This window comes from Panicum virgatum, chromosome 8K (assembly GCF_016808335.1).
Source record: "Panicum virgatum strain AP13 chromosome 8K, P.virgatum_v5, whole genome shotgun sequence".
Taxonomy (NCBI): Eukaryota; Viridiplantae; Streptophyta; class Magnoliopsida; order Poales; family Poaceae; genus Panicum; species Panicum virgatum.
In genome coordinates, this window is record NC_053143.1 from 10,230,804 (window position 1) to 10,241,350 (window position 10,547).

The following is a 10,547-nucleotide window of genomic DNA, read 5'->3' on the forward strand; positions in this document are numbered from 1 at the left end:
AGTCTTTTATGGTAAGTAGAGAGTAGCATAAATAAACCTTAGTCATGACTAGCATGTGTAGGACGTGTTAGATTTATCTTATGCAAGTAGATTGAGCCCTAGGTTAGAAAGCGAATTAGCGACCCTATTCACCCCCTCCCCCTCTAGGGTCGGACACCCCGGTGATCCTTACAACGTGAGGAGGTTCTCGCAACTGCACTGCCGGTTTCCATCTGCACTACACCGACGCGCTACAGAAGTTCCGCACCCGCGCGTCTAGTGGTAATCCCGTGATCTATAACAGCAGTAGTTCCTGGATATGGATAGAAAATTTTATTTTTCGCTGCCTGTTTCCCTACAGTGCTGATGACTAATTGGAAAGACCCAATGTTAGTATCTAGAACTGCAGTGTACGTGCCCCTGTATATATAGGTGTCTTGATAATTTGCCGGCTCAGTCTTTAAATATGTTCATAAAGATAGAGTTTGCACTTGCATGTTTATAGAATATGGGTGGGTGTGCATGCGTTGTGAATATTTGAGTTGTACTATATAATTTAAGAAAATTGCGAATGATAAATACCCTATGGCCAAACCTAGATATGCTATCATTTATTAAGAGGCCTGCAGAGGTATTTAACATATCTTTAATACCGAAGGATATCCATTTTAGCTTCATGGAAGACCAAAAACTTTGTTCAACCATAAATATATTTTGGATACTAGTTTTACAAACTATATTCTATTGATCTCAATTTTTTATGAGCAAATCTCAAAATTTTGATGCATGCAGCAGCTGTGGTTACGTTGATGTGTGTCAGAAAGAAAAATGGCCTATTGGGCTTTGCTTTCTCTTGCTGGGCCATGTTGTAAAGTTTCTGGCTTGCTGCGATGGTGTGATTCGTTTTTGACAGGGAGATAGATGGGTCGATGTGGGCTGGTTTCACTCACGCACGGGCCATTGTGGGTTGTTCGAGCCTGATGCCTGATGCAACACTGGCTCGAAATATTTCATATTAACCTGCCGTTAATATGGAGGGGATGATTATTTTTGCCCAGAAATCAGTGGCTGATCCTCTACATGAGCCATATTTGCCTGGTTATTCAAAATCAATTAGAGCCACACCACAACTAACTAAAATGAGGAGCAATGATTCCATGAAACTAGAAATTGGTATCTTAGATGAAAATAGAGATTTGAAAATATATATGCAAGAATACAACTATTGCCACAATGAATACAAGTTAACCATTTATGCAAACTCATGCTTGAATACACCCATTTTATCTTTGTTCAAATGCTTCACCTTATATCACTGTGATTTTATATCATCTCCATGATAACAAAACTATTCCTACAGCATTGGTTTTCAGCCCATGCACAGCGCATCTTACCTTACTATTAATAATTAGAAACTCTATTTTGTATGTTAAAATTCACAAGACGTGCTAAGGAAAATGTTACAAAAATCCACTGTGATTTTATATCATCTCCATGATAACAAAACTCTATTACCACCCATTTTTTCTTGGAAATTGGCCATTTTGATCTTGCTTTTATGTTCAACAACCTCCCCCCATCTTGTGAGTGGTAATAGAAAGTCGAAATGTACCATGGAACAGAAGGAAAAGGTTCTTTTACATTGTATAGCTTTTACTGAGCGTGGAACTCCCCCTATTGCTGTACACCGAGATAGTGTCTGTTGTGAGACGGTAAGAGCGGTTCCGAATAGGGAAATGCGCTGCATCGTGGAGCTGCTTACAGATGAAGAGAAGAAGAAGAAGTACGACGTGCATAGGATCTTGGCCCTTAAACTGATATGCGGACAACGTTCTCCTCCCGCTCCTAAGCAGAATAAGGTAAAAACCATTGATTTCTGTTCTATTTCCAGTACATAAATAAATATACATATATGTGTATAAGCTAAAAAGATTAATCTGATTTCCTTCCAGATCATCGTGTGAAGAGACGGTTGTCATCTTTAATGGAGCGAGATACATATGCTAGTTAATAAAATCGATCGAAGTGGCAACTTTTTGTGATATGTATCCATCATTTAATTAAAGAATAAAAGGGTTTGGTCAAGGTCTCAAGCACAATTCATCTTTAGTATATGCATCGTTGTTTGAAAGCTGCAACAATAAAATCTATAATAAATTACTCATTTTTATAAAATATAAAAAATATACATTTTAAATTTGAATATATTGATAATTTCTTCATATAATATTATACTATTGCTCTTATAACGTGTGTGATGGACTAGTTTCAATTTGATCAATTTATACACATACTAGGCAGATTGGCGTGCCATGCATGCCTGTAGCAAAGGATGTTAACCCGAAGTAATAGTCAAAACGTGCTGGCTTCTTCTACTATGCTGAAAACAACATGGCATCAATGAATATATTAAAATAAAAAACAAAATGAATATAAATTCAAATAGATCACAATCAATTTTGAACTCCAACAAAATTTTCTTCATCGTATTGATCTTTCATGCATTGTGCAATATTTTTTGCTTTAGGAATTTGCCAAATTAAAAAACAAAATGCAACCTAAAGTCAAATTGGTCACAACTATTCTATTCAAAAATTGTTCTAGATTTTTTTAGAAATTCACTAATTTTTACACAATTTGTGTATTTAGTTAATCGATGTAACTAACAGGTTGATGTGCTATGATACAATGGTTCATGGTTTTGATAAAAATAAATGACAAAATTGGTAGTAGATAATTTGATTATATTTTACAATTTTGTAGTTATTTGATTGAACAAAGTCGAAAAGTAGTAAGGATGACTTTATCTATTGAACAAATCAGATACATTATCCTCCCTCCCGCAACACCACATGGGAACATCTGAACTGTAACATGAGCCCACATGAACAGTGGAGTGGCAGGATCCTTGAGACACCTCCGAGTCTTTAAGTTTTAGTATATGTAGTATATTTTTGGGGTATTGCAAAAGTAATATGTTCACTAGGTGTATTGTGAAGTATTCTTTCCCTATAATTATGATTTATGAGGATCACTTGACATGAATTAACATTTCGATGAAGTTGCAGGTTACTGAGGAGAAAAATACAGAGGACAGGCATCACCCATGTCGGTGGTTGTGAAGAAATGACAATATAAAAAAACGATGTATAATTTCCATGATGGAAGATTGGCGCCACCTCACTACAACCACGTTAGATTTTATAGTATTTTTACAATGCTTCCTGGATTCAGACATTATATTGATACTGTCAAAAACGATTATTTAGACTTATTAGTGTTTGATCCATCAGCCCAAGAAATTTTTTACACCTCTTTCATTTATAGTCACAGACCATACAGTTGCAGTAACTATCAAACCACTTGCCGGTGCAGTAGGCATCAGCGATATGCTTTGTTTGAATACTGAAGGTGGCAGCTCTCGTTACCAGTGGCGGAGCTAGAAATGAACGGTAGGGGGGCTATTTTTCCCTGACTAAGAACCGAGGAGGAAGAAGCCTGCCCTTGGTAGGTGGCGTTAGTGATGGGACGAACCACAAATTTATTGGGATTGGTGGATTGCGACAACCGGAGTCCGATTCATCTCACGGCCGCGCTGCGGAGGCGGGCGAGCAGCAGATGATGGAGACCGCAGACTAGGGGGAGGGGGCGGTAGGGGGCTGATGAGGCGATGAGGCGTAAGCGACGATGCGGTCGTCACTCCGATGTTGCGTGCTATCTGCAACTTCTTGCGTGGCTGCCAGCCTGTATAATTTGATGCACACAAGATGGACCTTCAATGTTTCAATTTTGCATATACCTATGTAATTTCATTTGGACAAGGGGGGGCCATAGCCCTCTTTTGCCGACATGTAGCTCCGCCACTGCTCGTTACAACTCAAGCATTTGCAGTCAGGCATCTTAATGCGGTGATATTCGCAATGCTCTGTAAAAGAACATACAAATTTATCAGGAAATTTAAAAAACTGTTAGAAATTATTTTCTATGATTTCCGATGCAATCTAACCCCACTGACGTGAAAAATGAGAACCTACCACACGAAGATCTTCGGCAGGGAATAAAGTAATCAAATTGGAGTTCACAAATGTTACGAGATTTTGCATTCCTTGCAAAAGAGAAGCAAATGAAAGGCTTGAAGTAGAAGTCAGAAACAAACAAGCACGATTTATATCTAATATGTAGGAGATTCACCCTTTTTCTGTTTTAAAAAGAGAAGAGAGGGAGGGAGACAGAATGTACCTGCATGAGTACAACTTCCAAGAAACAGAGTGTAGGGCTTCTGTCCATCTCTTTTCTTGTGTTCCTGTTAGTTTAGCCTCATGTGTTGATTGAGATCACAGATTTATCATGCAGGACACTGGATGGATGCAGTGTCTCCGTGTCGGTCTGTCTATCTATCTATCTATCTATCTATCTATCTATCTATCTATCTAAAGCTGATTGACTCTTTCTATCTATGTATATATCTATCTATCTAGCTTGAGTTTATTGGCATAAGTAGATATACCTACCTATATCTTTAAACCAAGATTAGATTGTCATGGGATGAGAGATAGTTGAGACTTGAGAAAATTTCTTATGATAATCAAGACATCCTAAAATTGCATACAAAAAAGTTTAGGTTTTATTCGGAATATTTAATATTAATATTTAATCTTGAAAGACATGTGCTTGGGACGTGGGAGCTCGGATGCAATCTGAAGACTTTCTAGCCTCAGGCCATTCCAAGTACTGTTAGTGTTCTCCAGTTTATGGTGTGCAATTTCGCTCACTTATCCACTGCTCTTGCTGCTCCAGTTATGCAAGAGCTCCAAGTCGTCTCAGGGCGTCAACTCCAGAAACGTGTCGTATTTCTTCAAGGCATTGTCCCATCTTGTCTGTTTTTTCTCTCTGCGCGGATAGTACATGAAAGATCACAATGGAAGATTACAAAGGACGAAGATGAAACACAAGGCAGATTACAATTTGTTATTTGTAATAGATTAATTATTTTGTACTGGAACTTGGTTAAAGGAGCTCGCCATCGCAACCTCCTTTCAACTGGCTGTAAACTCTTTGGAAAAATAGACAACTGTAAGTTTAAATTCCGAACTAGATTTATCATGACGAGAATTAAACCTAGCATGCATGACTCTAACATACTAGACAGTACGTATATCATAAACATGATCTCAGAAAACATGATTATGAAACAGATCTGATCACAAAATACGTACTGTGCGGGAGCCGCCGGGAAGACGAAAGTTGCAGACGAGACGAAGACGGTCCTTCGAACGGAGCGCAGCAACCGGCGTTGCAGACGACGGTACGCCGCAGCTCCTGACTTGGACGGAGGACGAGCCGTGGCGAAGAAGATGAGCAGTCACGCTTAGCGCTTCCCAAAAACCTTATTCGCCCTCTCCCGGTGCAGGATCACAAGAGCGAGCGGTTCCGGAGATCTGCTCTCCCGTTCGCCGGTGCACGCCGGCGCTCGGGATGGAGAAGACTACGGTGGCGGCGCAGCAACGAGAGGAGGCAAAACCCTAACTCATATTAGATCTTCTTATGAAGTCCCAAACCTTGGGGACTCCACGTATAACGATCTATGGTGCACTTTTTCCATGAGGGAGGTGGTCCGTATTTAAAGGGAGAAAAACCCCCTACACCCTCGTCCATTAGCAATACGGGACTAATAGATGATGTACCTCCTCTTAGCGCTAATGTGCCTTTGAGATTTATTAGGATTATTTATATGGGCCAAGCCCATAAATCTAACAATCCCCCACCAGATCTCAAATACCCATTTATAGATTTTGCCTGTTTCTTACTATTGTTTGATATACCAGTGTTTTAGTGAGGATAGTTAAGTTGAACTCTCACCTAGAGCTCCAAGCTACACTTATCCACAACTTGAACAATAGACTACGCCTTGAATTGCAAGTTTGGTGCGAACAAATTTCACTCAAAGTCATAACCAGTACATGGCTACCAGTAGCCTTCTCCGCGGGTGGAGCATATACGTCGTACTCCCTGGTCTCTTCATGAGTTTACTAGAGATCACCCAAATCTCACAGACTGCGACGTTAGACAGTCAGACTCATATAGGTGTTTTCTTTCAAGAATGCTCTGTAGGACAGCACCTTTGCTCATTAGAGCCAACAGAAACACATTAAGGCAAATAGCCAACCTGCCTTACAGCAACTGAGAGTATTGCATCTTTTCTTAGAGAGGGTTTAACCATTACTCTCATCAGTTCACCATCAGCTTGTTCTCCCAAGTCCTAATTCACGGGATCTCTGATCACATAGGTTGGGTTACCACTGTGGCAACTCATACGGGTCTCATACCCATCTCCCTTGATGCACTATCTATCATATTCCGTGATAATCCTTTTGTAAATGGATCTGCCAGGTTTTTGTCTGTTTGAATATAAGTCACATTTATCACTCCGGAGTTTCTCAACTTCCTGACAGACTTCAGTCGTCTTTTCACTACAAGAAAAACCCCCTATAGGTACGCTTTATTTCTAGATTAGGTACACTTTGTTTCATGTCTAATGGAGTGTAGACACGCTTTACTAAAACGTGTCTGTAGCGTCTCCACACGGACCGTGTCAAGAACTGTAGATACATTTTTATTAAGCGTATCTAGAAGACATGATATGCTTTTTAGATACGATAAATTGCATGTCTAAGCTTGTAGAAACATTTTGTATTTTGTTGCTTGCAACTTAATTAATAAGTTTCATTTTTTTTAATTTGTTCTTTATTATTTCTAATATAGTTTGACTGCGATGTCAGTACGGACATTATTTTGCTGTTTCTATTTATATGTGCAGCCATTTTTTCACTTCAAGTACCACAGAGTACACAGCAGAGAAACCCCACAGGAACCAATACTCATTTCATATTAGAGCATATACAGTCAACAATCATCTAACAAACTGAAAATGTTACATATCACCCCTATTTTTTATAAAATCAAAATCTATTTAAAAAGCTTCATGCTTGCAGCTAATTTGTATTTCACTCGTCCATGTTTGCTTCAGTTTTCAGATTTTTTTCATGGTCTCCCAGGATCCTGCATATTAAACAAACAAATTATTTGTGTATAAGATATAGGATATGTGTGGTGACCCAAATTTACATGATGAAATTAGAATACTTCAATTAACCTGTAAATGAGGTTATATCAAGCATCATTCAGTAGAAGTCATCATGGCTTCCACTGAAGATTAAACTATAGTCAATTTAATAGAACGGACTCTTTGATTCAAGATCAAATTGTACTAAAAGGTCAAATATAAACAGTATCATTTGAAGGATGCAAGATGTTTATTAAGCAATAGCATTGGAATGATGCAAGATGTCTATTCTCTGAAGACAACAGTACAGTGGTCATATTAGGTGGTAACTAATGCTATCGGGATCATATATTAATACTGACATGAAAGGCTGCACCATGAGACTTACCAAGCTATAATGAGAGCATCCACGCATACCTAACATGACGATTGCAAATACCATTGGTAGTATAAACTATACTTGTAAGGAAAAAGCATATATATGAGTTCTTTTTTTTTATCAAAAAAAAATGTTATCTCACGTATATTATGAAATTGAACACTTGCATGTGGAACAGATTACCTGCCATTAGTTTAGAGCTTGAAATTATCCTTAGGACATATTTTGGAACTTTGACGCCATAAAAGATTAGAGATTTGATTGTCAAAACTCAGTTCTGAAGAAAAACAAAAGTGAATCAGGGTCATGCAGGGAAGTACTTACCTCAACTTCATCTTATGCCAATTATGAAACGAGCAGCATCAAGGGGGTTCAGATTCTGCATCACAACCAGGAAGAACTTAATTTGAAGATACAAAAAAAAACTCAAGAAACAAATGATATAAAAATTTGAACTCACAAAATTGTAATGGGACTAGTGTTATTTAATCATAACCAAGACGTCAGATTAAAGCAATTCAATTAGGAAACTATGAGTAAGAGAGAACCAATACGTACTCGATGAAATGTCCAAGTGACGCAGGGAGAAACTTCTTGTCTTTCATACACATGTAATTCGAAAATTAGATGTCTAGCATCGCAGCACTGCATGTGTTACAGTGGGGAAGTGTTCCTAACCTGTTGGAGTTGGATCACAGCTGCATGAGGTGGCGGCGAGCCATGCGGAGACCGCGGCACAGATGGGCGCAATGAAGGTGTCATCCTCATGAGACGCTCCCAGGTCGAGGGCCTGCAGGTCGAGGATACTTCACCACTTCAGAAGCCTTTCACGGCATCACCATGTGTCGAGTGTGGCGTTGAAGCCGAAGAGGAGCGAGTGGAAGCGCTGGATCCAACATTACTGGCTCCTCCAGCGGGATTGATTTGGGTGCGCCAGGGCACCTAAGATGCGCAGTGCTAGATGCAGATAAGGAGGATCATGAATTGCAGCGAGCAGCAGCACCAGGGAAGATAGCATCACGGAAGCAGATGGGAGTTGCGGCGCAGGGAGCCGGGGAGGAGCGACGGCAAGAGGCGGCGCTGGGGAGCGGCAGCGTGGGACTTTAGATTTGGGGCGACGGCGGTTGGGTTTGGGGTCAGAGTAGTGGAGGGGGGAGATGTGCCTGCGACTGATTTTTTCCCCATTCCCTCCAAGCGCTGAAACACATGACCTTGGCGCTTTTTTTAATCGTAGCAAATTTCGTATCTAGGTGCTATAACGTGCTGAGCTTGACACACTTTTTTTAATCGTAGCAAATTTCGTATCAAGGTGCTATAGCGTGCTTAGCTTGACACGTTAAAGAAAGCGCTAAAACAAAAACGTATGTGTAGGGCTGTTTTCTGTAGTGTTTAACATGTTTTGATGACTTTGTATTATTTTTAGCACTGTTCACTTTGACTATCACCGTTTGATTGTCACAGTTCATAAGGATGGCCGGCACTGGTTTCTCAACCACAGGCAAGTCCATCAAGAGCTCACGCAGCCACTCTGCCTCAACAGTGGCTGTGTCCAAAGCAGTAAGTTCTGCTTCCATGGTTGACCGCGTCAAAATGATCTGTTTGCAAGACCTCCATGATATCGCACCACCTCCAAGGGTAAACACATACCCACTCGTGGCATATAGCTCATCAGCGTCAGATATCCAGTTTGAATCACTATATCCCTCAAGCACAGCAGGGTGCCCAGAATAGTGAATCTCATAACTCATAGTAACTGTTAGATAGCGCATAACCCTTTCAAGTGCATGCCAATGATCAGTACCCGGGTTTGACATGAACCTGCTCAATTTGCTCACAGCAAAAGATATGTCGGGTCTCGTTGCGCTAGCTAAGTACATGAGTGAACCAATAATCTGCGAATATCTCAGTTGATCTTTGGCAATTTTCCTGTTCTTTCTCAACATCACACTAGGGTCATAAGGTGTTGGAGAAGGCTTGCTGTCGATATAGTCAAAACGGCTAAAGACCTTTTCTACATAATGGGATTGTGAAAGAGTAATCCCATTCTCAACCTTAATAGGCTTGATGTTAAGGATAACATCAGCTTCTCCTAGATCCTTCATATCAAAGCTCTTTGAAAGAAAGGACTTGACCTCATTGATCACATAAATGTTTGTGCCAAAGATCAGTATGTCGTCTACATACAAGCATAATATCACTCCTTCACCCTCACCATAGCGATAGTACACACATCTATCAGCCTCATTAATGACAAAGCCCGCAGAAGTTAAAGTTATGTCGAACTTCTCATGCCATTGCTTAGGTGCTTGTTTCAACCCATACAAAGACTTCAAAAGCTTACACACCTTGTTTTCTTGACCTTTCATTACAAATCCATCAGGCTGATCCATGTAGATCTCCTCATCCAACTCTCCATTTAGGAAAGCTGTCTTAACATCCATCTGATGAATGATAAAACCATATGAGGCAGCCAAGAAAATTAATGCTCGAATAGTGGTCAATCTAGCGACAGGTGAATAAGTATTAAAGAAGTCTTCGCCTTCCTTTTGTGTGTACCCTTTAGCAACAAACCGAGCCTTGTACTTGTCAATAGTACCGTCAGACTTAAACTTCTTCTTGAATATCCACTTACATCCTACTGGCTTGCAACCATAGGGTCGTTCAGTGAGCTCCCATGTCCCATTAGAAAGAATTGAGTCCATCTCACTTTGGACTGATTCTTTCCAATCATCTGCATCTGAAGATGCATATGCCTCTGCAATGGACGTGGGAGTATTGTCCACAAGGTACACAGTGAAATCGTTACAATCTTTTGTCTCTTGCTCCTTCTAGGAGCTTCACAGTCATCCTTCTCTAGGACATGCTCATGTTCATCGGATTGTTCAGAAGACTCGATAGGTGCTACAAGTTGAGGAGTTATCTCTATCGAAAATCTAGAATTGCTATGCATATCTTTCATAGGAAAAATATTCTCAAAAAATGTTGCATCACGAGATTCCATAATAGGATCAACATGCACATCTGGTATCTCAGATTTAACCACTAAGAATCTATAAGCAATGTTTCTCTGAGCATATCCCAGAAAGACACAATCCACTGTCTTAGGTCCCAACTTGCGCTTCTTTA

General features: G+C 40.0%; 1 long non-coding RNA gene across 2 annotated transcripts; it reads right to left on the bottom strand.

Annotated features, from left to right (window-relative positions):
* Positions 1-6,842: 6,842 nt before the first annotated feature.
* On the bottom strand, positions 6,843-8,601 carry LOC120643886. 2 transcript variants are annotated; one of them, XR_005663236.1, is made up of 3 exons: positions 8,100-8,598; positions 7,980-8,019; positions 6,843-7,800 (listed from the first exon to the last, which is right to left on the bottom strand). It is a non-coding gene; the product is annotated as an uncharacterized LOC120643886 (long non-coding RNA). The 2 variants fall into 2 exon arrangements; XR_005663235.1 differs by having other exon boundaries at positions 7,980-8,601.
* Positions 8,602-10,547: the final 1,946 nt, after the last annotated feature.